We start from the raw sequence: 26,635 nt of genomic DNA, 5'->3' as shown, positions 1-26,635 counted from the left end.
GAAAATGAGGATGGCCTTCATCGTGGCAGCCGGACAAGGATGAGTGCAATATGTATTTAATGTATTTATTGTTCTTTATGTATTTTAAATGGACAACTGCACTATTATCCATGTGTGGATAATAGTAATGTTGCCCATTACTGTATTGTATGTTGTGTATTGCAATGTTTATTGGGGGCAATTGTCCCCAATAAACATGCTATTATGCGTTAACCACTTCATTGCCTTAGCGGCTATCCGCTATGGTAATGAAGCAGCATTAATGTATTTTAATAATATTGTGCGGGAGCAGGGGGTCCCCTGAGCTGAACCGCATTGATTTATGGCTCAGAAACCCCCTGCTTCCCGAGTTACAGGCCCCGGTTTGGGGCATCGGTTACAGTGTCGACGCCATCTTTATTGCGGGCACGTAGCGTATGGGACGCTATAAACATGGCGGTGACACTGCCCACCTGATCACACATACCGGGGCCTGTAACTCGGGAAGCAGGGGGTCCCTGGTCCACAAAGCAATGCGGTTCAGCTCAGGGGACCCCCTGCTCACTGTACAGTATTATGAAAAATATATTCATGCTGCTTCGTTACCATAGCAGATAGCCGGTAAGGAATGATTGTGTATTGATATGTGTGTTTTATTCATAGTGTAGATGTGCAGAGGGTCTCCGGAGCTGAACCGCTTTGGTTTTAGGTCCGGGGACCCCCTGCTTCCCGAGATACAAGCCCCTTTAGGGGGTGCCGGTATCCCTCTGCTTTGTTTACATTCTGCGGTCACGTGATCGGGACCTTTAAATGTAGAGGGATACCGGCACCCCCTAAAGGGGCCTGTATCTCGGGAAGCAGGGGGTCCCCAGACCTGAAACCAATGCGGTTCAGCTCCGGAGACCCCCTGCACATGTACACTATGAATAAAAATGGTTTATAAAATAATTTTTAATGTGCAGATGTTTGCGCAGAGAGCGGCGGATCCCTCTCTGCTGCAGACATATCTCGGCAGGGGACGGCTTCTCGGCAGCTTCTTGCCAGGCAGCCGTCTCGCCACCGGTTACTAGCCATTTTATCAAATGGTGGTGGCGCATTCATTCGCCAGGGATTCGGCCCTTACAGCATACAGCGAGTTTAACACGCCAAAAACATGGCTAGTTCCAAAACTGGCGAATGGTTTTTTTCGCTGCTTACTGCATAGACCCCTAAGTACTTCATCAATTGTAGTACCACATTCGCAGTTTATTTATTAAACTGCAGATGTGGGAAACAATATATTGGGCGGACTACAAGAGCTCTAAAAACCCGTATCATGGAGCATATGCGATTAATCATTAAGAAGGATCAAACTCATCCAGTAGCAAACCATTTTACAAATTGTAGTTCGGGTGATATTAATAATTTTTCTTATATGGGAATTGAACATATCACTATGCCCAGTGGTCGACAAATCACCCAAAAATCGACTCATCGAACCAAAAAATCTGACTGGGTGGGTGGGTGACTGACTTGACTGACTGGGTGGGTGACTGACTGACTGTGTGGGTGTGTGACTGACTGACTGGATGGGTGACTGACTGACTGGGTGGGTGACTGACTGAAAGGGTGGGTGACTGACTGACTGACCGACTGGGTGGGTGACTGACTGACTGACTGACTAGGTGGGTGACTGACTGACTGGGTGGGTGGTTGGTTGGTTGGGTAACTGACTGACTGGGTGCGTGACTGACTGACTGGGTGGGTGACTGGTTGACTGACTGACTGGGTGACTAACTGACTGACTGACTGGGTGACTGACTGGGTGACTGACTGGCTGACTGACTGACTGGGTGACTGACTGACTGACTGGGTGACTGACTTACTGACTGAGTGACTGACTAGGTGACTGACTGGGTTGGTGACTGGTTGACTGACTGACTGACTGACTGACTGGGTGAGTGACTGACTGAGTGACTGACTGGGTGACTGACTGGGTTGGTGACTGGTTGACTGACTGACTGGGTGACTGACTGACTGACTGGGTGACTGACTGGGTGACTGACTGACAGACTGAGTGACTGGGTGACTGACTGGGTGGTGACTGGGTGGGTGACTGGTTGGTTGACTGGGTGGGTGACTGGGTGGGTGACTGGGTGGTGACTGGATGGGTGACTGACTGGGTGGGTACTTCTGGTGTCACACACACACACTCCCACACACACTCACACATATACACTCTCCCACACGCTCACATTCTCTCCCACATATACACACACACACTCCCACACACTCTCTCTCTCACACACACACAATACAGGATTGAAAGCACAAATAGAGGTCAGCCACGCGCCACCAGCCACAACCGCCGCCCCCCTCTCCCCACCCGTGCCCATCTCCCGCAACCCAGACGGTTTACCCATGGGAGGCAGGGGAGCGCCGGGAGGCAGGGGTGCACCAGGACGCAAGGGAAACGCATTGTCGTCCCCCCAGCGGGCGCACCCCCGCTACTAGCTCCGGCGAGCGCACCCCCGCTAGCACCTCCCGCTCTGGCGGGCGCACCCCCGCTAGCACCTCCCGCTCCGGCGGGCGCACTCCCGCTAGCACCTTCCACTCCGGCGGGCGCACCTCCGCTACCACCTCCCGCTGGGAAACCACGGGGACCGAAGGGGGGACAGTGCGCGAGCAGCCGCCACAGGACGGAGGGGCAGAATATAAACAAACGCACACACACGGGGGGAGGCATGAGGGCATGAGACAGTACTTACCTCTCTGTAGAAAAGGCAGGGCGGGCCTGGCTGCAAGCAAACAAAACAGAAAAAAAAAAGTCCTGGCAACGAGCACACTAACACGGTTTAGCCAATCAGGCAGGAGGAATTTTTTTTCCTCTCCCTTCTTCTTCAAGCAGTGGAATTGTAAGTCACCAGCAGGCAATATCCATTCGCCAGGTGTGACCAGGCGACTGGGTTTGTCGAACACTGCCTATGCCCATCAGAGGGGGAAATAGAATAAATATTCTAGATAAACGCAAACTTTACTGGTTATTTACCTTGAGAACTCGAATTCCTGAGGGACTTAACTCAGATTGTGAACTTAGCCCATTTTTGCAAGATTAAATTAATATACATATGTTAATATTTACAACAAAATGATTATTAGAAGTCTTGTCTCATAGATGTCCACATGATAGAGAATTCATTCTGTTTCACCACTTTTGTGGGTTAGGTTTCTGATGAGCCCTTTGATTAGGAATTATGTGATTCAGACAGTTTATACTGTTTCAAAGTTACTTACATCTCATTTTTTGGTCCTCCTCTCTTCAGACATACACACATTTGTTAAAATTGTTCAAAAAGATTTTATTATTCTTATATATATATATATATATATATATATATATATATATATATATATATATATATATATATATATATATATAGCAACTGTAAATATTACTGTATGTTCATTTGCATGTCTTAGACATATATATATATATATATATATATATATATATATATATATATATATTTTTTTTTATACATGAATTAGTAAGAGTTTAGTTGTAACACATTCTACATTCTGATTTGTTTTCAAATATTGTGTTATACTTCTTTCTTTTTCATTTTTAATTATGTTTTTATTTTATTGAGTTAATAAAGTTGTTTTTGTTTTTTGGTTTTAACTTATTTTGAGATATTCTATTTTAAACATGCATTTGTTCATTTTATTTGTTAATAAAGTTTTTCAGATATAGTGGCCAAGATCGCCACTCCCCTTACAATAGATTCACTTCCTTATAGTCTTCTTACTAGCTTTCCCTCCTCAATATATAGTACTGTGTTGTTTTTGCACACAGTCTAATAAAGTTGTTGTTGCCATGTGCTGATGTCACCAGTCACCACTCCCCCTACAAAAGGGTTACTCCCTTGTAGGTTGGGAAGCAATGGAAGTGCTGCCTATACCCAATTCCTTCAATATAAGATACTGTGTTGTCAGTGCACAGTTTAAATAAAGTTGTTATTATGAAGACGTGCTGACGTCACACATTTCGCGCCATTTTTTCAAACCAGGAAGTGAAGGGGATTGGTGATGCTGGCGCTCATAGTAAGTATAAATGCTGTTTTGTTACTTCATATCTCAATCACCTTGATAAAGAGCTAATGCTTGAAACGCGTAGGTGGGGGCATTTTTTGCCTGTGTATGCTGTGTATTTCCATGTTGCTAATAAATTAGCTTTGTTTTTCACTTTGGGAACGCTCTCCCTGCTTTTTTGATCATTTCTACCTGCTGGATAGTAGTGCTTTGTCTTTTTTGGTTCCTGTTTCTGCATTTGAATAAAGACATCAGCACACCTGTACTTGAGGATGTGGAGGACGTTAATCATCACCCAAGGATGCTGCACTACATGTGAGTCCTTGAGAAATATATCTCTTTTACCATACATCACACTATATTATTTAATATATGTGTCTGGACACTTTATAGTGTGTATACCTTACTACAGTGCCAAGTGGGATACTACCAGTTAATTGGTTTTTATAGGAGATTACCTCATTCATTGATACCTTAAGGGTACTCCAGCTAAAGGATTCTAAATATCATTATCGTATATACTTGCTCACGCTGAGCATACTTGCTCACGCTGAGCAGTGCACAATTTGTGTATCAATTATGCTGTGGAAATAGGTGACAGGAAGACATACTGGGAGAAAAGAGTAACATAAGGGTTAAAGGAGCATTCCCCACTTCCAATCCACTGACGTCGCTCCCAAGTTTACAAGATTCATTCATTGAATTTGGTAAAATATCAGGATACAAAATAAACAACGACAAAACTGAAGCTTTAAATCTGACCCTACCTCCAAATTAAGTCAAACGTCTGCAATTAAATTTGAATGATAAGTGTCGAGAGACACATTTATAATATCTGGGCATATATATTTCCAAGAATTATAATTCTCTCTTCAAATACAACTACCCAGACCTGTTTGACCAAATCAAGAAAGATCTCCAAATCTGGAACAAATATCACATTTCTTGGCTAGGTCAAGCAACTTTGATTAAAATGAACATCCTGCCAAGGCTATTATACCACTTCCAGACACTCCCAGTTTCTATTCCAGTCAAAGATATAAAATACATAAAAGCCATAACTTTTAAATTGATATGGCAAGGTAAAAAAATGGGCTTTGCTAGATCAGTATGTAAGCCCCCTAAAGCTGGAGGTGCTATGGCAATACCGACAGCAAAAGGTAATATTTAGCAAAGCACCTGAGACAGATTGTACTTTGGAACTCAAATCCGAACTTATATTGTTGACTGAGAATTAATTTATTAGGAACCACGGGAAGAGTCAGTAAGTACCTGGGTTATCGCACATAGCTGGAACAATGAATCCGGATCCACTGTGCAATGGAAGTGAAGTGTCTAGGGAGGAGCAGGCAAGAGGTGTAGTCTGACGATCCAAGATTAGGCCACTAGCAAACAGCAGAGTAGTGTAATAAGTCAAAAGTCAGAGCAGCCAGCACAGTAAAAGGAATAGCTGGAATCAGTACCAGGTTTTGTCAACAGTCAGCAACAAGTCAGGGAGATTTACAAGCAGTAGAGTGAACCTGCCTCCAGGGTAGCATGCTTGTAAAGCATAGGTAGTAGGAAAAGGTGCCTTCTTATAGGCCAAGGATATCAGGTGTTATAGTAAGTCTAGCTGTCTAACAGGGATCTGTGCGGTTCCTTACATACATTCCCCCCTCCCCCCGCCCCCTCTATAGGGAGGTGCACAGGTTTGTTTCTGTGGGAATCAGGTATGGAACTGCTTACATGAACTTGCATGAGCGGTTCCCAGGACCACTTTTCTAGACCATAGCCCCTCCAATCTACCAGGAAGAACAGATGTCTGCCAACTCTTTTAGCATCGTAGATCACCTGGAACTCAAATTCAGGTTGTCCTTGGATTTGCACAGAGGTTGAGGGTCTCTGGACTCTATTAGGAAAGGTGTTTGCGATGGCAGGTTTCAACAAAGATACTGTACATGAAATACCAAGTGTGCCCTTTAGGAAGCCGGTAAATGTGGACGATAGGCCACATAGTTAATTTTATGAGTAGCCAAAAATGGTCCCATGAACGGAGAAAATGTCTTTAGGGTGTTCTTTAAAGGTAAGTCCTGGGTGGACAGCCACACCGATCATCCAGTTGATACATAGGAGAGGGCGTCCGATGACGATCTGCAAACTTCTTGTATTTGGTTTTTGCTTGAAGCAATTTTATTGCTACACTCTGGTGAATCTTTTGTAGCATAGATACCAGTGAGGAGAGGACTGGGACGGTAGACAATTTCTGTGGTAAAAAGGTGGTAAAAAATGAACTACAGTTGGTAGACGCATGTCAGGAATTGTTATAAAAGAATTCTGCAGTTGCTACAAAAGAGGTCCAGTCTGTCCGATGTGTCAATAGTCATTAGGCATTACGATGCCCTCTCATTAACCTGAAAAATATTGGATCGATAACTTTTAACGGACGTCTGGCTTACTCTTATGCTAATCATATGCTAATGAGCCGTTAATCTAACATCGCAGGTCCACAAACCTCCGTTCATGTTAGCGCACGGAAATAATGTTACGCTAATTAGGTCACATCAAAGTGTATAGGCCGTAACCCTTTCATTACATGTGTCATATAAATAAATTAAACACATCAAGAGATGCCTCTGAGAATGTGTCATGTTCATGTAATAAACTATACTTTGTTTTCTAGAGATTAAAATAAATGTAGAATATGTTTGTCTTGCCTAATATGGTATATAATATTGACTGCATTAAGTATGGGCATACAATAATGTATCTACATATAACAAGAATTACCAAGAGACAGAAGTTGAGAGCAAAACTTTTAATCACACACATTAACTTCCCTGTGTGTGAAAAATAAATGCAGAAATCAGAAAAATAAAACAATAACAACAACAACAAAGATCAAGCTATTTACAAAGTCATCTGCTTTTTTTAGGAGCTGGAATGCCAGGCACACTAGGCCCCCTGGTGTGAGGCCTGCCATGCCTCACTCTTGCCACTGGTACTGGAGGTGGTGTGGGCGACTCCACAGAGGATGGAGGAGGAGGTGAAGTAGACAGCACCAAGGAGACCCCAGATGTGGGCAGGGACTCACTTGGTGCTGCGAGCGTTGTTAACATGGAGGGGGCTCGCAGGCTCTCCATGCCTTGCTGCACTGCCCATGTCAGACCATTCAGGGCTGTGGTGATATGCCCCATACTGTTGCTCATAGCACAGCTGTGGTTGCTGATACTGTGTTGGCGCCTGAAGGTGTGATCCATCCTGGTCAGCTGTGCTGTAATGATGTGAAAGCCGGCCCTGTGCAAACGCAGCAGCTACTGCTGATGCGCCATGATAACGCCTTCACCAGGGTGCTGCAGCGGGCCAGCTGGGTGCAGCAGGAGCTGTAAGAGGAGCAGCAGCAGCTAGAGGAGCAGCTGCATGGGCAGCGGTACGGCTGGGGCAGCATGAGGAGCAATAACCAACTCCTCAGCAGGAATCTTAGGCTGCGGCCACGCAGTGATTCCCAATAAGTATGGTCACGCTAAAGCAACGCTCAGGCGCTCGTGCACATGCACGTACGATCTCCAGAGGGAGAGTGACACAGGCACAGAATGGGGAGAGAGAGACAGACAGAATGGGGAGAGAGAGACAGACAGAATAGGGTGAGAGACAGAATGGGGAAAGAGACACAGAATGGGGAGAGAAAGAGACAGTATCGAATGAGTGGAGAGAGAATAGAGGGAAATGGGGGAGGGGAGAGGTGGGAAGGGGGAGGAGAGAGATGTGGGAAGGGGGGAGAGAGAGGTGGGAATGGGGGAGAGAGGTGGGAAGGGGGGAGAAAGAAGTGGGAATGGGGGAGAGAGAGGTGGGAAGGGGGAGAGAGAGGCAGCGAGACAGGAGGGAAGGGGGGAGAAAGAAAATGGAGACACACAGAGACACACACAGAGACACAGAGACACACACACACAGCCCCGATCCAGCCAATGTCACGCCCCTTCCCTTATTAGCCATGCCCTCCCACCCGCTCCTACTCTAAAATCATTGCAGGACAGCGCTCGCTCATGTTTGAAGAGCTGGTGACGTTACCGCTCTCAAGCATGAGCGAGCTCAGCGGCAGCGTGACCACAGCCTTAGGCTGAGTCACCGCTGGTGCTGAGCGCGCTCATGCTTGGAGAGCGCTCCAAGCATGAGCACCGGGTGTCCTGGCATTTACGCGCGCGCACGTGGGGGGAGGCATTGCGGGTAGTTGAGCGTGCTAGAAAATCAGGTTTTTTTTGTTTACATAAGTGCCGAGCTCGGTTGATCGTTTGTGCCCGCGCACGAGCGTGCACGCACCGCGTGAGCGGGGACTTACATATATTTATATATGTAAGTAACCGCGGCAAGCGCCGCTCAGCGCTAGCGGGGACTCAGCCTTAGTGAGTATGAGGCTGATGCTCTCCTCCCCAGTCTGGTTTTCCTCCTCTGGCTCAGCAGCCTCGGGAAATGACTGTCTGTTTGATGGGCCTGAAAAAATAAATAACATATTATAATCAAATACAGTTAAAAAGAACGTAGGTACATACTGTATATGAACATTTGGATAGATTAGGTTTGCATAAACAGCCATTATTTTACGTCTCTTGACACTGGCATTGATGGGGGTGAGGATCCTGCCCCAATTCCACTATTTCCTTGAGGTGCATGTGTGTGAGCACAAAGCCCCTAATAATTCGAAGTGGTTGTTCACCACTCCATTAATAAGAATCTCAAATTCCTCCTCCGTTAACTTGAGACTGTATCCTGAGAAACATGAGCCCTGGATGAAGCTGCAGAGGTGGATGCCTGCTCAGCCATGTCAACAGTTCAACTGTCTAGCTGATATGGCTGAGTAATTCAGTTTGCAATGTGTATATATTTGAAATTGCAACATGCTCATGGGCGTTAGGTTAGGTGACACACATGTGTAACGCGAGTGGAACGCATGTGCGTTAATTGGAACGCCCGCTACATTTACTACCGATGTGCAGTGTATTGTTTAACGCATCTCAGTGCGGCGATAATCCCCATTCATACACGTAACGTAACGATGGTAGTTTTGAGAACGGCTATTGTGTTTGCATATTAGCTTTGAGGATACTTGTTAAAAATTAGGAAAACTAGCGGACATTACCTAATTCGGTAATGTTACGGTTGTAGGCAAAATTTTAGGAGCTTTGAGTATCTACCTCTATGTGAATCAATTAATTACATTGTACGGCATTATAGCGGTATTTTCTGCTCTGATTTATTTACTTTAGGGTGTGTGTGACCTCATAATAATTGTCTTTCTTTTTTTTTAGAAAGTGTAAAACCCAAGAAAACTAAGGCAAAGTGTATCTTATGAAATAAAACATTAGAGAGACAATTGGGAGAGCATAATCACTCATCCTGTTCTTTAGGTACCAAATTAGGTTACAAGCCCTGTGGACCTTGTACTCCCTGTCTGTTATCTTAATCTACTTTAGTCAGACTTCTTCTCAAAAGTACAGATGTAGCTAACCTAACGTACCCAAGGTGATAGCGGCACTGCGGGATTCATGCAGCGTGACCACGGCAGACAATGTCTCCGGCGCTGCGGACTTTCACTTTTGGGCCAGGGACTACATATGTAGTTTTATAAAAGAAGAAGAAAATATAATTGGGTTGTTTTTGCATTTTGGATAAACCATTGATCACGAAAAGTACAATTTATATTTCAGTACACTTTTTGACAGATGTATATAGTTCCGTTTTCTGCACCCCTTGTGAGAATTTGGGCTCAGGTCCTGATCACACAAGCTGCTCTGCATTGCTTGTAGAGATGTGTGAACCTGCCGAGAATCGAAATAGGTGATATTCGTCAAGTTCGACTAACTGCGCGAGACGTTTGCACATCACTCATTCCCTTTGTCTTTTCTATTCTACTCCCTTATAAAGTAGAGAAAATGGGAGTAGAACTCCCAAGTGATGCTTCACTGAGAAAAGTCCATATACTGTACACAAACATATGAGATGACTCTAAGTGTATAAACAGCTCCCAGACAGTATAATCAGATATTAGAGGAGATGTCACACGATGCCAGCAAAAGATGCTGAATTCACTTTGAAAGATTATGTATATTCAATTAAGAACTCCCACTAGCCTGCAGGTTAACCAGCCTAATCACTAAGGCACAAAGATGTTAACTCTGTAATATAATAGCATAGTGGCACATATTGATAGTGGGGAAAAAAAGAGTGATTCTTTATATAAAAGATTTTTACTCACTCCATTGTTGCGCGGAGCCTCTTGAACTGTCCGCGTGCTCCAGCCGAAAGCGAGTCGATGTGAAGGTAGCGTTGTGAGGCGGTGCATCTGCTATGAGCCGGACTGCAGACAAGTAGCACAAAACCCTATTTATTGGCACATAAAAAAGCATCAAGGGAAAAAACCTGTTACGCATTTCACGCGTTTTGTGCTACTAGTCTGCAGTCCGTCTCAATTTCTCCCGTATAGCAGATGCACGCCTCACAACTCTACCTTTACATTGACTCGCATATAAAAGCTCATTGGAATGTGTACAGGCTCCTGAAGATCTATGGGGACTTGGCTAATCAAGCTGACGTTGTGTCCAGGACAATTAGCCGCAGCCGTTTCACCGCCAGGACAGTTCGCCACTGCAGGTAATAGATACCTTAACCCATTACCTGAAAAACCCTAACCTTAACCCCTTTCCCTAAAAACCTTAACCCATACCCTGAAAACCCTAAAATGAAACCCTTACCCTAGAATACTTAACCGCACCCTAAAAACCCTAGCTCTTTACCCTAAAAACCTGAACCCCCTGATCCTAACCTTACCTCACGGCCAACTGTCCCTTAGTAGCCGGCCATGGCGAAATGACCACAGCTAATTGTTCCTTTCAAGGCCTCTTTAGAGATCTGTTTTTGCTGCAGAAAGGTGCTATGAGTAAAAGATATCTGTGACCTAGAACAGGGGAGCACAAACTTTTTTCCCTGCGCCCCCCTGCTAGCAGTTCCACTCCCTCCGTGCCCCCCTTCCTCTTACCTTTGCTCCGGTGGCATGACATCATGTTGCCATGGCAACGTGATGTCACACGACTGCGTTGACATGGCGAGGCGTGTAAGAAGCCGCCGGAGCCAAGGTAAGTGAGGTTAGAGGCCTTCGCCACTCCCCCAGCACTTAATTTAAGCACCTTCGGGAAGCGCGCGGGGCCTCTGTAATCCCCGCGCCCCCCAGCACCGCTGACCGAGAATATATGTATTAATTGTCCATTTGTACCATACCAAAGTGACACCCACGGCAAAGGTGAGTTCCTTTGCCATCTCTTTGTGTATTTTCTGAAAGAGATGCTTGTAAAGATTCCTTGAGTTTAATACAAACAGAAAAGCTTTTATGTCATTCCTTTTGATCAGATATAATTAGTAAAAAAAATTAGTTGTTTTAGTAACCATGGCATTATTTGCTGGCAAACCCAATGCTTATCAGAGTTGGATTTATTTCAAAAGTTTTTGATCTAGCATCTCTTTCTATTACAACATGGATCCATTGACTTTTCTGTACAATAGTTTAAAAAAACATAATTAAGAAGTTCATAAAATATGCATACTATTACAGTGTTTCCTAATACATGTTCTATCCACATTAGAATAGCAATCCTCCCCCCCCCCCCCAAATTAATTTATTGGGCACCTGAACAAATGTGAAGAACGGGGACCATACAAGTATTATGATATAATTATACTTTGGTCTATTTTGCCCACCTTTGTCTCATTGTTTCCTCTCCCCTCCCCGCTGCCTTTCTTTCTCTTGTTCCCGCTCAGAAGAGAAAAAGTACCCTGACCAAAGATACGATAGAAGAGGTCAGATGGACCGGGCCTTGTCCTGTGAGAGTTCTCCCCCAACAGTAGGAAATAGAAGGAAGGGTGGCCCTCCATTTAGAAGTAGAAGGCCCCACTATGATGCTAGATGGTCATAGCACCTCCATTGGAGATGACGTCACATCCTTAAAAAAAAAAAAAAAAAAGAGGCAGGCACATGATACAGCGTCCAATCGGATTGGAGCTGTACCATCTGACCATAAATTCTGACGTCACAGGCCATATAAAGGTCTGTACATCTGATTTTAGTGGAAGATCTCGACGAGGCAACATCCGTTTGGATTTGGTACTTTGGGTTGAAAGAAAGAAGATAGAAAATGGAAGAAAAGAAGAAAATAGAAGACGGTGAGAGAAGAGAAAAGATTTTGGTACCTGATGCTGATCTTCAAGGAGGATGGAAAAGGATTGCCTGTGATGATGTCACGGGTCGAGAGTTTCCATATACGCCGGGATTTGGAGGGTGAAGACTTCTAAAGGTAAGATAAATATTGAATGTATGTAATTGTATTTTTTCAGGTTTTTTCATTGTATTTATTTATTTTTATCTTTGTGATTGCCCATTGACTGATAATGTATTCATCTGTGCCCCATTAGGGTATAGATAAATACAGTGACAGCCAATGCATTTTTTGGCAAATGCTTGTTTTCTATTGATTGTTATTTTTTTCGATTTCTGTTTATTGTTTGGATTAAATTGTTTGGAATTTGGATGGCTTGTGTTTAGTACATTTTAGGATTGGTTAGCGTTTTAAATTAATTATTTGTTTTGTTGACTTGTGGTTTTATTTCTTTAATTGAATGGTTGGCTAGTGGTTTTATTTCTTTAATTGATTGGTTGGATAGGTGTTTATTTATTTGTATTCTTATGTTTTAGAATAACATTATTGTAATTATTTTGCTGTTTTACTGATTGATTAATGTAATTGATGTGTAGTTGAGGCTTTTTAGTTCTTTTATTGTTGGGGTGTTTAGGTGCTTGTGTATTTATTTTATTATTGTGTATATTTGGTCTTAATTATTTTTATTAGGTTGACCATTGACTGCCCTAGTGGCTTATCATGCCCATATTATATGGGTATGATATACCACTGTGCCAATCAATGGGTAGAGGGTGGGTATAGTGGTCCCGGGGTGGGTGGTTAGTACCTGGAGTATGCTGATGAGGACACCCTTCATGATGACAGGGGGTAAGTAGAACGTTTTTTTACTTTATTTATTCTGGCTGCCTAATGTTTGCTTATATAATGGGCAAATGCACTATTATCAATATCTGGCTAATTGTAAATTTGCCCATTACTGTACTGTATGTGTTGGGGGAGGGGGTTGTTGGGGGTAGAGGAGGTGGATAGTAGTGTTTTTGTGTGTAAATTAGTTTATTGTGGGTAGAGGGATAGGGTGAAGGGGTTTGTAGCCCCAAGGATGGATGTTTAGGCCTTCCGGGTGGTAGCGGGAGGGGTTAACCCGTTCATTACCTTAGCGGTTAATACCGCTAAGGTAATGAACGAGTTAACTCCATCCGCAACCTCCCCCCCAAAAGGCGAAACACCCACCAAGGGCCAAATACCACCTTCACCCACCCCACTACTCATAATAAACATGGCACTGGTAGTTAACCCCTTCATTGTCTTAGCGGCCAGCTGCTATGGTAATGAAGTTGCCTGTAAATGCATTTTAATTGCATGGGATTCATGCCGGGGTCTCCGGTGCTGATATTAATGGATATCAGCTCCGGAGACTCCCGGCATCAATCCGATGCAGGTAAAATGCAATTTTTTTTCTCTCTCGCCACCTTCTCTGCAGGTTCTCCCCAGCTTCATGCCAACTTTTCCTGGCGTGAGGATTTTGGGAGAAACTCGGCACTCTAGAGCCACGATTAGCCTCGATAAACTAATCGAGTCTTCTAGAATTACACGAGTTTCAGAACCTGCCGATAAGTTGCTTATCACCTCTCACCCGAACGATCTTTTTTTGACGGATGAAAAAATTGGCGATTCATGAATTTATTGCCCACTTATCCAGGCTTACAGAATAACAGTAGGCATTTTGGCCGAAAAGGCCTTGATAAGTGGGTTATCGAGGCTTATAGAATAGGCCCCATTGTCTCTAAAAAAAGGCGTTGCCACTGACCCTTCAAAACTGAAGGCTATTGCATCCAGGCAAAGGCTGAGACAATTACCTGAGTTGAGATCTTTCCTGGGATTTTGCAAGTACTATCGAAGGATTGTGGATAACTTCTCAGACAAAGTACAGCCTTTGACACATCTGGCAGTTTGACCAAGGGCACCAAATTGAGACCTCCAGATGTGTGACTTCTGCCAATGTTGGCCGTGTACTGTACAGCCTGCGGGTACCCCACACTGCTATACTGTACCTACCGCATATAATTATCCTGATGACCTATCCATAAAAGGGCGGCCTCGGATAAACCGGCAAGATCTTAGAGAAGCACAACAGCTTGATCCTGGGATAAGAGAAATATAGTGAGTGATGAGTAAGAACAAACCCATTTCCTCATTCAGAAAAGTGCACCCAATGTATTTCTGCTACTGAGACAGTGGAATAATCTGGTGATGAAAAGTGGAGTATGGTTCCAGGTTGTTAAGAAGTCCCAGCATTTAATCTCGAAACAGTTAGTATTTCCACTCATAAACCGTTAAGTACTGTAGTTTCGAAATCTCTTCATGATGACCATGTACACCTGGGAGTTGATAAAACTCTGGGTTTGGTACGGGATCGCTTCTATTAACCTCATATGTCCAGAGATTTAGAAGCGTATTGCAAAAATTGTGGCAGGTGCATGCCAGGAAAAACGCTTCCCAAGAAGACCGACCATCTCATGAATATAGCCATCAATGGGCCACTAGATCTGGTGTGTATGGATTTCCTGTCTTTGGAGCCCAACAGTAGGAACACTAGTAATATCATGGTGGTCACTGACCATTTGACTCGGTATGCCCAAGCCTTCCTGACCAAGGATCAAAGACAACAACAGTCACCAAAGTACTGTGGGAAAAGTATCTTGTACACTATGGGTTACCCGCCAGACTTTATTCTGACCAGGGAATGGATTTTGAGAGTTGTCTTATAAAAGAATTATTAGGTTTAAGTGGTTTTAGGAAGTCTATGGCAACACCATACCACCCATAAGGGGTCCCTCAATCTGAGAGATTCCAACAGAAAATACTGAATATGATGTGGACCCTAAATACCAGAGAAAATGGAAAATTGAGTCAACATGTACACCTCTACATCTAGTACATGCCTACAACTATATGTAACTGTAATGAAACCACATCTGGTTTCACCTTATGTTCAGACATGATGCCAGATTGCCTGTGGACCTGTGCTTAGGCATGTCTGCTGATAGGACATTGCCCACAATGTACATGCAGTATGTACAGAGGCTCAAGGACCAGATACGCAAAGCCTATAGATGCGCTTCTGAGGCTTCTGACTCTGCCAACAGAGGGAATAAAGGCTGCTATGATAAACGAGTGCAGGGCCAAGACCTACATGTGAGAGACTGGTTCCTCATTCGAAATTTAGGAATACCCGACAAGCAGAAAATCAGTAATTGGTGGAAACCAGAACCCTACTGTATGTTATAATGGAAAAGCTGGGTGAACTTCCTGTGCATAAAGTGAAGCCTGAAAAGGGAAATTGGTCCTTCAAAACACACCACTGGAATCATGTACGGTCAATTGAACATCTTATGATGATCTTTTCGTGACAAGCCCCCTACTCAATTAGAGAACACTATGTGAAGTAACAGGCTAAACAGAAGTAAGGGTCAACCCCGCAATCCACCTGTTGCCATGGCAGAGGAGGAAGGTGTTTGAGGATGAAGATGAGTATGGAAGAGAAAGACTGTTAGGCCACTTTTCCAACATTATGGACTCTGGTGATCCTGAGCTTCCACAAGTCCTCTATCCAATACAGTATGCATTACCATGGGGTTTCCCGCTTGCTGTCACAACTGAACCGTACCCTGAAGCCGATGAATTTGGCCCTCTAGATCCAACGTTAATTGAGGAATAGTTGGAGACTAGCTGAGTTCCTGAGGGTTTTGAAAGAAACCACAGGGCAGAAGAAGCAGACCCCGGATCTCACCCAGAGCCAGAGTCCAAAGAAGGGCGGGTAGATGTTCCTGTAGAACCAGAAATACCCTCCCTGCCCTCAGAGAGAGACTTGTCCACCCATACTTTAGTATGATTCCCCTGGGGTATTCACTGAAGTTCCGGTGGTTAGTATACCAAAAAAAGTTGCCCATATGGTGTGTAACTCATGTGAACCCTGGAAGTGTGGTACCTAGTGGTGTACCAATGCCAAACTATGTGGATAGTGCCATTATATGACATTGCTTGCTCCTGTGCTGATTTGTGCCAAGATACAGTATGAATCAGGTGTTAGATATAAATGTTTTCATTATGTTATGTTATTAATATAATGTATGGTACCACTGTGAAATTGATGGGGACATCAATGTTTCTAGCAGGGGGAGACTGTAACACTCCTAGTGGATAGCTTCCATCGGTAGGAAGGCTCTGCCGCCGCGCACTCTCACTTGCCGGAATCCTCAGGACATGTCCTCACTCTCTTTCCCTCGTCGTGGGTCTCTCTCTCCTTCTCACATGCTCCTCTCACCCTATATCTCACCCCACTCCTCTTTCCATGCTATCATCCTTCTCAGTTTCGTAAAATCTCAGTCCTTTCCTTGGTTCACAGCTATTTGCCGGAGGGCATGTCCATCAATATACTTATGTGTGTTCACAAGGGTATTACATTTGTATGACATGTAAGGAAAGGGTTAAGTCTTACACTGAGTACAATCATTTGGGTAGCACTTAAGACATGCCCTTTTTTCCTTGTAGACTATTTCCTGAAATTACGCTATGATAATCATGGTCAGGATGTGAGTAACGGCAACTTTTGGTGTAACCTAATTGTCGTATCGCAATTTCCATATGCTAACATGAACGGAGGTTTGTGGGTCTGCGTTAATGGCTCTGTCATAATAATATCATGAGATATTATGTAGTGTAATCCATCTAGTGTTTCAGGGGTTAATGAAGGTACAATTTGGGGTTAAAAATACAATATATTGGGTTTATGACAGATCAACACTTTGCCCTGGTCTATTCAGGGCTTCAAATAGGACTTAATTGGTGTGGCCTATCACGGAAGGCCCACTCAAGGGGAGGCAGGCGTGGTGTAGAAGGTCATAAACGCTAACCAGAGATGACGCTGTCAACCTCAAAGAAATCTAAGCGTTTATGAATCATTACTGGTGCTTTCCAGAGAGAGGTGACACACAGGTTATGCTTTCATTGAAGGACTTTATTAAAAATGAGAATATCATGTGACGTCATCTACTGTATATTTGAGGGACCTTTGCGAAGGTGAAAAGTGCGCCAGCTTGCGAGCTGTCTAGTAACCCTTGTCCTGTATACAGGTAACATGCTCACAGGTGTACCATACATCACAGACTCATTAACAAATAATTTGCATATGAGTAAGCCCGACGCCGCTAAAAGTTATCGATCCAATATTTATCTGGTTAACGCTAATCACCTTAGTGGATATGCGTTACGAGTTATCGTGATGTTACCCCCATTTAAATGTATCGATAAACATTTAATGGGCTTCTGAGGATCTAGCCCAGGGGAGCACAAGATTTTTTTGTGGGGGGGGGGGCAACAGCGGTTACAGAGGCCCTGCGCTCTTCCCCTAAGACATTTAAATTATATGCCGGGGGACCGTGCGAGGCCTCTGTAACTTATTTACCTTGATTCAGCCGGCTGGCACATCGCCGTGGCAACGCGGAGGGTCATGTGACGTCACATGACCCCGTGGTGCCATTTGATGCTGGCATAAAGGTAAGGGGGGACGCGAGCACTTGGGGAGAGCAGGCTGGGGGGTGCAGCACCAAAAGTTTGCGCACCCCTGATCTAGCCCATTGAGAGAGATTTGAGAGAGATTTTTTTGCATTTCATTATTCCTACCATAAGTGTGCCATAGAGCTAGAGGGATTTATGATTTGAAACAAACAAAAATTGGCAAGTAAATTATTTAAAATTCCAGTTCCTTGTAACATATATTGGACATTCAGTAAAGATAAAGAATTCAGCAGTGTAAGACCTTTTCTACTATTTATATTTTTTGTTTACTAATTTAGAGGGGGAGATCCACGCTGATTGCTATTTCTTTTGCATTTTATTAATTGTATTTAATTTCGTTTCAGAGAACTTTCCTTGCCCTTTCCAAAGCTGTTTTTAGTTTTAAAATCTGTGAGAAAATACATATAGCATTTTTTTAAACCAATTTATTTTTTGTAACTTAAATTTTTAGGGACCCCCAATTTAAACTTAACCCAGGGCCCCCCAAAATGCTTAAGACGGCTCTGCCTGCGATCAGGGCTAAATTCGAAAGACATTTTTTTTTTTTAAAGCAGAAGGAAAGAAGAACCAGTAAAATGTTGTTACATAAACACTTCTCCAGAGCACAACGCGACAATTAATGCAAGGCATTTATATATTTATTTATAAAATATTTTACCAGGAAGTAATACATTGAGAGTTACCTCTCGTTTTCAAGTATGTCCTGGGCACAGAGAGAGGCATATCTGTGTGCTGTTTATGTGGGACCGGGAGTTTAGGTAACAGGAATATTTGTGGGCTCCGCATGCAGATTATGAGGGTGTATTGACTCTGCGTTGTTAGCTTGTAATCCATGCTTGCCTCCTATCTCTCCTTTCTAGAAGTATTTGAATGGTAAGCAAAGGAAAGAAATTGCGCTGACCCTTCCTAACCCTCACCTCCCCGTTGCCATTATCTCATCATGCTCACACACACAGTACCTGATGCAGCTTGTCAGCAGAACAGATACCGGAGAAGAAAAGGAGAGATTTATCCAGGATGTGAATTGTCAACTCGCCTAAAATCAGCTGCGTTCTGTTGGTTTAAAGAGAGAAAACTAGAGAAGCGTCCATCACTGAACTCTTTTGTAGCCGGAGCCCTATCTGGGAGTAAAAGGGGAATTAAATCTGTATACGTTATAATGAAACAATGCTTTTTTTTTTTATAGTCTTGTACTATGGTTTTCTTCATAATTCTGCATGACATGTTTATTTCCGTGCAAGCGGTGTTGTACACTACAAAATAATTGTGTTTTTTTCCAGTTGTTTGTTTGGAGGCGATGTGTACTGTATGTAGACTACATTGAAAAGTGTACATTATAAGACAATGTCACCCGGCACAAACAGGCAAAAGATGTGCTGTCCCACAAACTTTGCCAAACCCATGCATGGACTAAACCAAGGGTGGCCAACTCCAGTTCTCATGGGCCACCAACAGGTCAGGTTTTCAGGGTATCCCTGCTTCAGCACAGGTGGCTGTGCTGAAGCAAGGATACACTGAAAACCTTACCTGTCGGTAGCCTTTGAGGACTGGAGTTGGTCACCCCTGGACCAACCGACCTAAACCGACCTTGATAGTCAGCAACATTTCACTTTTATATTGAATTTTACTTTAATAGGGGGCTGACATAGTGCACAGATGTAGCCAACTTTATTGATACTTTACGTCAAAGCAGGAACGTCATTTACCGAGAGATTGAAACATTGATTTTGTAATTTTGTGATGTTGTTTTTGTAATTTTGGCTACATCTGTATGTTGTTTTTGAAAATACAAAGTTCAGGATTTACTTCCTATGTACACTCAATTTAATATAGTGTTGGGCAAAATCTATCATGCGCATGCCCGAAAATAAGCATATATTTTGATGTCATATAATTAACATTTTATAATTGCCACAGTGATACAGTATCTGATCTTCGGAAGCATGTGATCTGTAACTTGTAGGTCACAGTAGGCAGCAAAATAAAAAATACAGCATGGGAGTATTTGGGAGGGTAAAGGTCTGTCTGATGCAAAGGGAAATTGTGAAGCCTCCTCCACTGGGGTAAAACTGATATTAGCTTTGTACTGCAAACATACATAGAGGGAACGTGTATCTACCATATTGTGGAATGAAGCACCAACAACTTTGTTCCCCCTGTTGTTCACAACAAGACATAATGTAGGGGAACATACAGTATTACATTGAAAATCAATTGTCAAATTCAACAGTTTTTAGCAATACGTCCTGATAAAGGGGCATATGTATTAAGTGGGGCTACTATGTAAGACCACTTCTTGTACCAGAAGACACCTTCTGACTCTTTGGGTGTCCAAGGATGTAGCTACCACTGTAGCCATGGGGTCTGGTACTCCAGGTGCCCCAAGGACATAGTTGCTATATCGTAATTGCAGGGGAGATCGGGTTCCGCGTTCCTAGGTAATGCCTAATGACCGAGAGAGTAAGACTCCTCCTCTTCCATTTCATCATCAGTGAAGGAGTGGCGCATAAGGGTTAATGGCATAGCTCTGCTTGTTAAATAAGGCCCATAGTGTGTGTGTATATATATATATGACGAGGGAGCAAAAAAATGGCCACACACACGTTATATTGCCCTAGAAGGCTAGCGTGGTGCTCGGTAGAAAGAAGTTTGCAGCATACAGCAGAGGTGGTTCAGTTACCAGCAGTTTCTTTGTTTAGTGTCTTTGTTGCGTTACAATTTACTGAATTTTTAACATAAATAACAAATGGCTAGGTCTTATTTACTAATTACTGCAAAGGGAGAAGGGTACCGGACACAGAGACATAGATTGGAGGAAGTTTCCATAATAAAAGGAATGAAAGCCCCCAGGGTGATTAGCAGAGGGGAAACATGGTGCTGGTGATGACCCCCTAGTTCACCTTTACAGGTACAGAGTGAAGTGATTGGTTGGTGAGTTATTGAGGATGATGGTGGGAAAAGAAGTAGCTACAGTAGGTGTCCAGCCAAGGTAGGGGAGTGGTCCGGGGAATGGTCAAGGTGGAGTTGCTGGGCAAGTGGGAAGGAGTTGGTGATTGGTGGGGGAGTGGGAGTGCGTGGCAGGTGAAGGTTTGGGTGGTAATTCAGGGGCGTAAATAAAGTTGTGGCGGACCGGGGCAGTCTCTTACCATACGAACGACTGAAGAGTTCTTTCCTCGCTCCCCCCACGCCCTCCTGGAAGAATTGTTCTTTTTTATGTTTGTTAATTTATGTATTATTAAATATGTTTAAAATACGTTCCAACGATTCCCAAAATTCGGAACAGAATTTGGTTTGTTTGCCAGATGGCGAAGTTGACCAGTTTAGTCAATGACACTGGCGTCAAATTCCAAAAGGTCTGGTTGCCATGGCTGGCTCAGACGGCCATTCCAGGAGTGAATGGTACCACAATCATGCTGTGATAGCTGAAGATGTATAGAACGCCAGTGCATCAGAAACACAAGTCCTGTTTAATGTATTCGTAACATCTGCAGTTGAGAAGCTCCCAATAATCTGTATAACACAATAAAGTACCCTAATAGGGTTTAAGGGACTAGTACTTAATGCCACAGGCACCAATAAAGAATAGTACTATAAATAAATGTTCCATATAGTGAGAATGAAGGGGTATGTCAACCCGCAGGTATAACTCACTTTTGAATTGCAGAATCCAGGGGTGTGTTCTTCAGCAGGAATAAATAGCATGCAGTCCACCAGTAACAGGAGCAGGAACAGGAGAAAAAACGGCAGTGCACTGCCAAGAAAACCAGGAGGAGGCTCACGGCAGCAAAAGCAAAAATTTATTTATGCCATAAAAAGATTGGACAAAGGTCCCCCCTAGCCCCAACAAGTATCCCACTACGCGTTTCGGGCACACCTTGAGAAAGGGCAGAGAGCCCGAAACGCAGAGGTTTATACTTGTTGGGGGTAGGGGGGACCTTTGTCCAATCTTTTTATGGCATAAATTTTTGCTTTTGCTGCCGTGAGCCTCCTCCTAGTTTTCTTGGCAGTGCACTGCCGTTTTTTCTCCTGTTCCTGTGATAGCTGAAGGTGCGTTCTCGGCTAACGGCTGGCAAAATCGACATAGGAGAAGCTTACTGGTGTAGGTTGTTAAACGTAGGTCGGACCACGCGAGGAATGAGTACTCGAAGTACAATCAAGCACCAGAGATATGTAGTACAATGGAAGGATATAACCACCCCCCTTCAACCCTTCTTTCTTTCTTTATGTGGATTTATGTTTCATACGTCTTCTTCAATATGATTTTATTTTGATTTTATTTGAGTGTTGAGCTGTAACAATGGAAGAAATGTGTATTATGCTTTTCCGTAAAGCTCAACAAAAATGTAAGTTACAAAAAAAAAAAAACGTGATTTATCTGTCTTATCACAAAAGTTAAGAAAAGGTTCATTTTGAGCTGCTTGCTCAAGTATGGTTAACGCATTGTTATGGGAATGTTTAGGTTCCTGGCTAGAGGTTAATTTATACGGTGAATGTTTTGATGGTTGTGTAAGTTATGATGTTAATAAAAAGGCATTGCGGCCTTACCACCACCTTATATTGATGTGTCCTGTGCGAGTTATTGAAAAACAATTGAATATGGTATAAGTTAAAGGGTAATAATAATAGCTTTATTCCATATACCACTTTTCAAATTCCTTCACAATTCCAGAACTGTATAATACACAACACAAAGCACATATGAATTCTTACATCATATCCAATCTATTAGGTTTTTTGGGTACCTGAGGTATAGGGAGATAAAGTGACTCGTCCAAGGTCAAAAGGAGCTGACACTGGGAATTGAACCAGACTCCCCATATTCAAACTCAGTACCATTGTTTACAGGCAGTGTCTTTATTCACTGAGCCACTCCTTCTCCCTCTTGCAGCAGCACATCATACAGTTCTCTAGACACGTCATAATATTTACAATGACAAAGCTTTTCACGACAGACTTAATATTCCAATGTTGATTTTAAGCAACATAATATCCGTTCACAATGATGCACAGCTGCAGATAAACCCTTTCTAGTCTCTTATCCCAGGTATACCAATGGTACAGTCCTTGATTTTCCAAGAAAACCTTAAAAAATATGAATTACCGTAAGCAGGAGAAGCATGCAATCGGTAAAGATGTGAAGTGTTTTAAAATACAGATGTAGCCAATTTTATTGCAGCCGTTAACACGTCAATGTAAAAATAAGCATAGATCATGTAAATAAGCATAAACCATTTCACGTTTGTTTCACGTCTCATGTGGAATGACGCACCAACTGGGACACAGATTGTCGCGTTAACGGGTGTAATAGTGTTGGCTATATCTGTAACTGGTGGCCATATTCGTGAGAATCATTTTCTACGGGTTCTTCTAAAATGGACTACATTGGATGTTCTGCTTGAGCAGAACCTCTGGGTTTTGGCACCAGAAGTAAAAATGGGTAAAAAAAAGTAGACAGGGTAATCATTTGCAAACAAAAAATGTAAACCTTCGCTGCCAGAAGGGTAAGGACTTTTAGAACCGAAGGGGCTAACAGAGTTTATGCCTTGATGATGGCTGCAAGCTTATAACACTTTGGCCAAATGGTTTAACTAAATAACCCTTACTCATGAGATTACTATTTTATTTTAGCCTAATTGGTAGGAGCGCAGGAATCGTTCTTTTAATTTACCCTGTTCTGAGGCTGCTAGCACTCCTCTGTGTAAGATTGCAACAATGTAACTTTCCATGTTGGCATTCTCAGCCAAATGCCCCTTTTTTCCCAGTAAGTTGGACTGCCCTTCCTCCCCCTTGCTAGTTAGCATAGTCCTTGATTTATTTCCTGCTTGTCCAGGCTAGCATGCTTCCTTTTAGATCCAGCAGCCATCTTGGAGCAGTCCTCTGGTAAAAGCTATAGTAATTTACCTATCCCTAGTACCAAAGCTATCCCTGATACTGAGCTACCCCAATTACCTAGCATTATCCCTCTTGCCATCATAGCTCCCTTTCCTCTCCATTGTTCCCATCCCACAGTGTTTTCCCTCAGTACCTTTTCCCCTTTTTATTTGTGGAAGGGGTCCCCCACGGTTCCCCTGATCTTCCTTTGCCCTCTGCCTTAGCCCTGTGGCAGTGGGGGAAGGGGACGGCGACTTCTCCCGGTTGGCGCCGCCATCTGGGCCGTCGCCATCGGCGTCCTGATGCTCGCGCATGCGCAGATATCCGCGGCAGCCATGTTGTGGTTGGTGCGAGGTTCGCGCAGTGCGCAGAGGTTGGCAAGGGTAGTGTTGGCCATTACAAGTGTGCAGGAGCTCTGGGAGGCTGCGAAGGCGCAGTTAAGCGTAGCGGCGGCCATTACAGCTTCGACAAGGCGCAGTAGAGATCGCGCACGCGGTCCCAATAGGAAAGAGGTCCTGAGTCGACTACATCCACCAGCAGCCTCTGGGGAATGCCTTATGATCCCTGTCACCTGCAGCCAGCCAGCCACTGAGACTTGCAGATTCTCTGCAGCAGGGAATTGGTTACATTGTTGTGTGCAGAGTCAGGAAGCAGACTGTGGAGCACATAAAAGGTAGAAATTTTACCCAAGCAATAGTAAGGGACATCATTTAGAGGTCTACACACAGTGGGTACTAGAGGACTTAGAAAAGATTGCAGGACAGAAAAAAGGTAAACAGGACAATCTCAGTAGAAAAGAAAAGGAAGCCCTGAAAGCACTAGCAGATGACAGGTCCATCACCATCAAACCAGCGGATAAGGGAGGAGGTGTGGTGGTGATGGACACTGAATACTACCTAAAAGAGGCAGGCCGGATACTAGAAGATGAATGGACTTATCAAAAATTGAATGGAGATCCCACCATCAAAGATAAAAAAAGTTCTAGATGCTATCCTTGAGAGGGGGAAGTCCCTGGGCATTTTGAATCAGAAGGAATGGAGTTATTTAAAACGTGATAAACCCATTTTACCTGTCTTTTATTTTTTAACCAAAATTCACAAGTGCCTAGAGACTCCCCCAGGAAGACCGATTATATCGGGTATAGGCTCCCTTACTCAAAATCTTTCTGAGTACGTAGATACCTTTCTTCAAAAATATGCCACTACAAGCAGATCCTACCTTAAAGATACCACACAGGTTCTCAACATTCTAAAAGACATCAAATGGCAGGAGGACTATATCTTGGTCACCTGCGATGTTAAATCTCTATACACCTGCATAAAACACACAGATGGGGAAGGAGCAATAGAGCGAGCAATATTAAAAGACCAAACTATTCCAGTTGAACAACGTAAATTCATTCTGGACAGCATAGGCTTAATTTTGCGCCACAACTCATTCTGGTTCAATGGTACATTTTTCTCCAGCTGTGCGGTACTGCGATGGGGACAAGGTTTGCACCCAGCTTTGCTAACATCTTCATGGCGGATTGGGAGGACAGTCACATCTGGTCTGACCATCCGTTTGGCGCGAACCTTGTCTCCTGGCATCGCTACATCGACGATGTGCTGCTCATATGGAGGGGAAATGAAATAGATCTAGACCTTTTCTTCAAATATATTAACACGAACCAAGTTAATTTGGAGTTCACTTCCGAACACAGCAAAACCTCCATACATTTTTTATATCTCACAATTTTTGTGGAAAGCAGTACACTCAAAACAAAAACGTTTTTTAAACCCACTGATGCCAATAATTATTTATTAAACTCAAGTTGCCACCATCCTAAGTGGCTTAAAAACATTCCGTATGGACAACTGCGCAGGATTAAAAGAAACTGTACAAATCCAGAGATTTACAAGGAACAAGCCCTAATTTTAAAAGATAAATTTTTAGAAAGATGGTACTGCTGCGGCCGAGTTTATTCGAGCATTTGCCCGTTCTCGGCCGCAGCAGTTACCTGGCGCGCGCCGGAGGGTGCCGGGCGCGCGCCGAAGCAGCGGAGGAGAGGCCCGCCGATCGCGGCTTCCCCCTCTCCTCTCCGGGTCCGCCGGGTCCCCCGGAACCCCCTGCCGCCGTCCCCCACATCGCGGGACACCAGGGCTCCCTCGGGGAGCCCTGGACGTGCGTGCAGGGGGCGCATGCACCCGATGACGCGTGACCGCGCATCGGAGACGCGCGGCACGCCGAGGGGCTGCCACTTGCAAGCCGGGAAATCTCCCGGCTTGCGGTACTGGCCACACTGCAATAAAGTGTGTCGCCAGTGTATGAACCAGGAATAATAGAAACAGCACTTAAGAGAACAGAACTAGTTCCTAGAGAACAACTATTGCAATCTAAAAATAAAACTAAAGACACAAGTTTCACATCAGCCTTTATTACAAACTACAGCACGGATGCCGGTAAAATAACCGAAATCATAAAAAAACATTGGCATATAGTCCAGATGGATCCCATTTTAAAGGAACACATTCCATCCGTACCAAGGGTAATTTTCAAAAGAGCACCTACGATTAAAGCCAAATTAGCACCTACTGTATTCAGGAGGGAAACAGAGCAAAGGACCCAACATTGGCTACCCCCTCCAGTAGGTTTCTTCGGCTGCTTTAGTTGCAAAGCCTGCAAACAGGCAGTAAAAGGAGATAGGACAGAGTTTAACTCACACACCACGAAAGAAAATGTTAAAATCAAACATCTTATCACATGTCGGACAGAATATGTGGTATACCTGCTTGCGTGCCCGTGTGGTCTCCAATATCCGAACATCGAGACCTTTGAGGGTCCGCGTATTGGAACACGTAGGCAATATACGCAAGCAGGTTATGACCCATAGTGTCTCCAGACATTTCAGCATGTCCCACGGAGGGAACCCAGAAGGGCTTACCTACAAGGGAATAGGGAAGGTTGGGGCACATTGGAGGGGTGGAGATCAGCTCACC

The 26,635-nt window shown here is 43.8% G+C and overlaps 1 long non-coding RNA gene across 1 annotated transcript in view; it reads right to left on the bottom strand.

The window, feature by feature from the left end:
• Positions 1 to 7,793: 7,793 nt before the first annotated feature.
• Positions 7,794 to 26,635, bottom strand: part of LOC142492721 (uncharacterized) — a 24,100-nt gene continuing 5,258 nt past the window's right edge. The window contains exons 2-3 of the long non-coding RNA XR_012800889.1: positions 18,746 to 18,839; positions 7,794 to 8,514 (exon numbers count right to left, since the gene is read on the bottom strand). This is a non-coding gene — a long non-coding RNA (uncharacterized LOC142492721). The remainder of the gene's footprint in view (positions 8,515 to 18,745; positions 18,840 to 26,635) is intronic.

Source organism: Ascaphus truei, chromosome 4 (assembly GCF_040206685.1).
Source record: "Ascaphus truei isolate aAscTru1 chromosome 4, aAscTru1.hap1, whole genome shotgun sequence".
Lineage (NCBI taxonomy): Eukaryota > Metazoa > Chordata > Amphibia > Anura > Ascaphidae > Ascaphus > Ascaphus truei.
The sequence above is the reverse complement of the archived record's forward strand: the minus strand, read 5'-3'. Positions and strand labels throughout refer to the sequence as shown.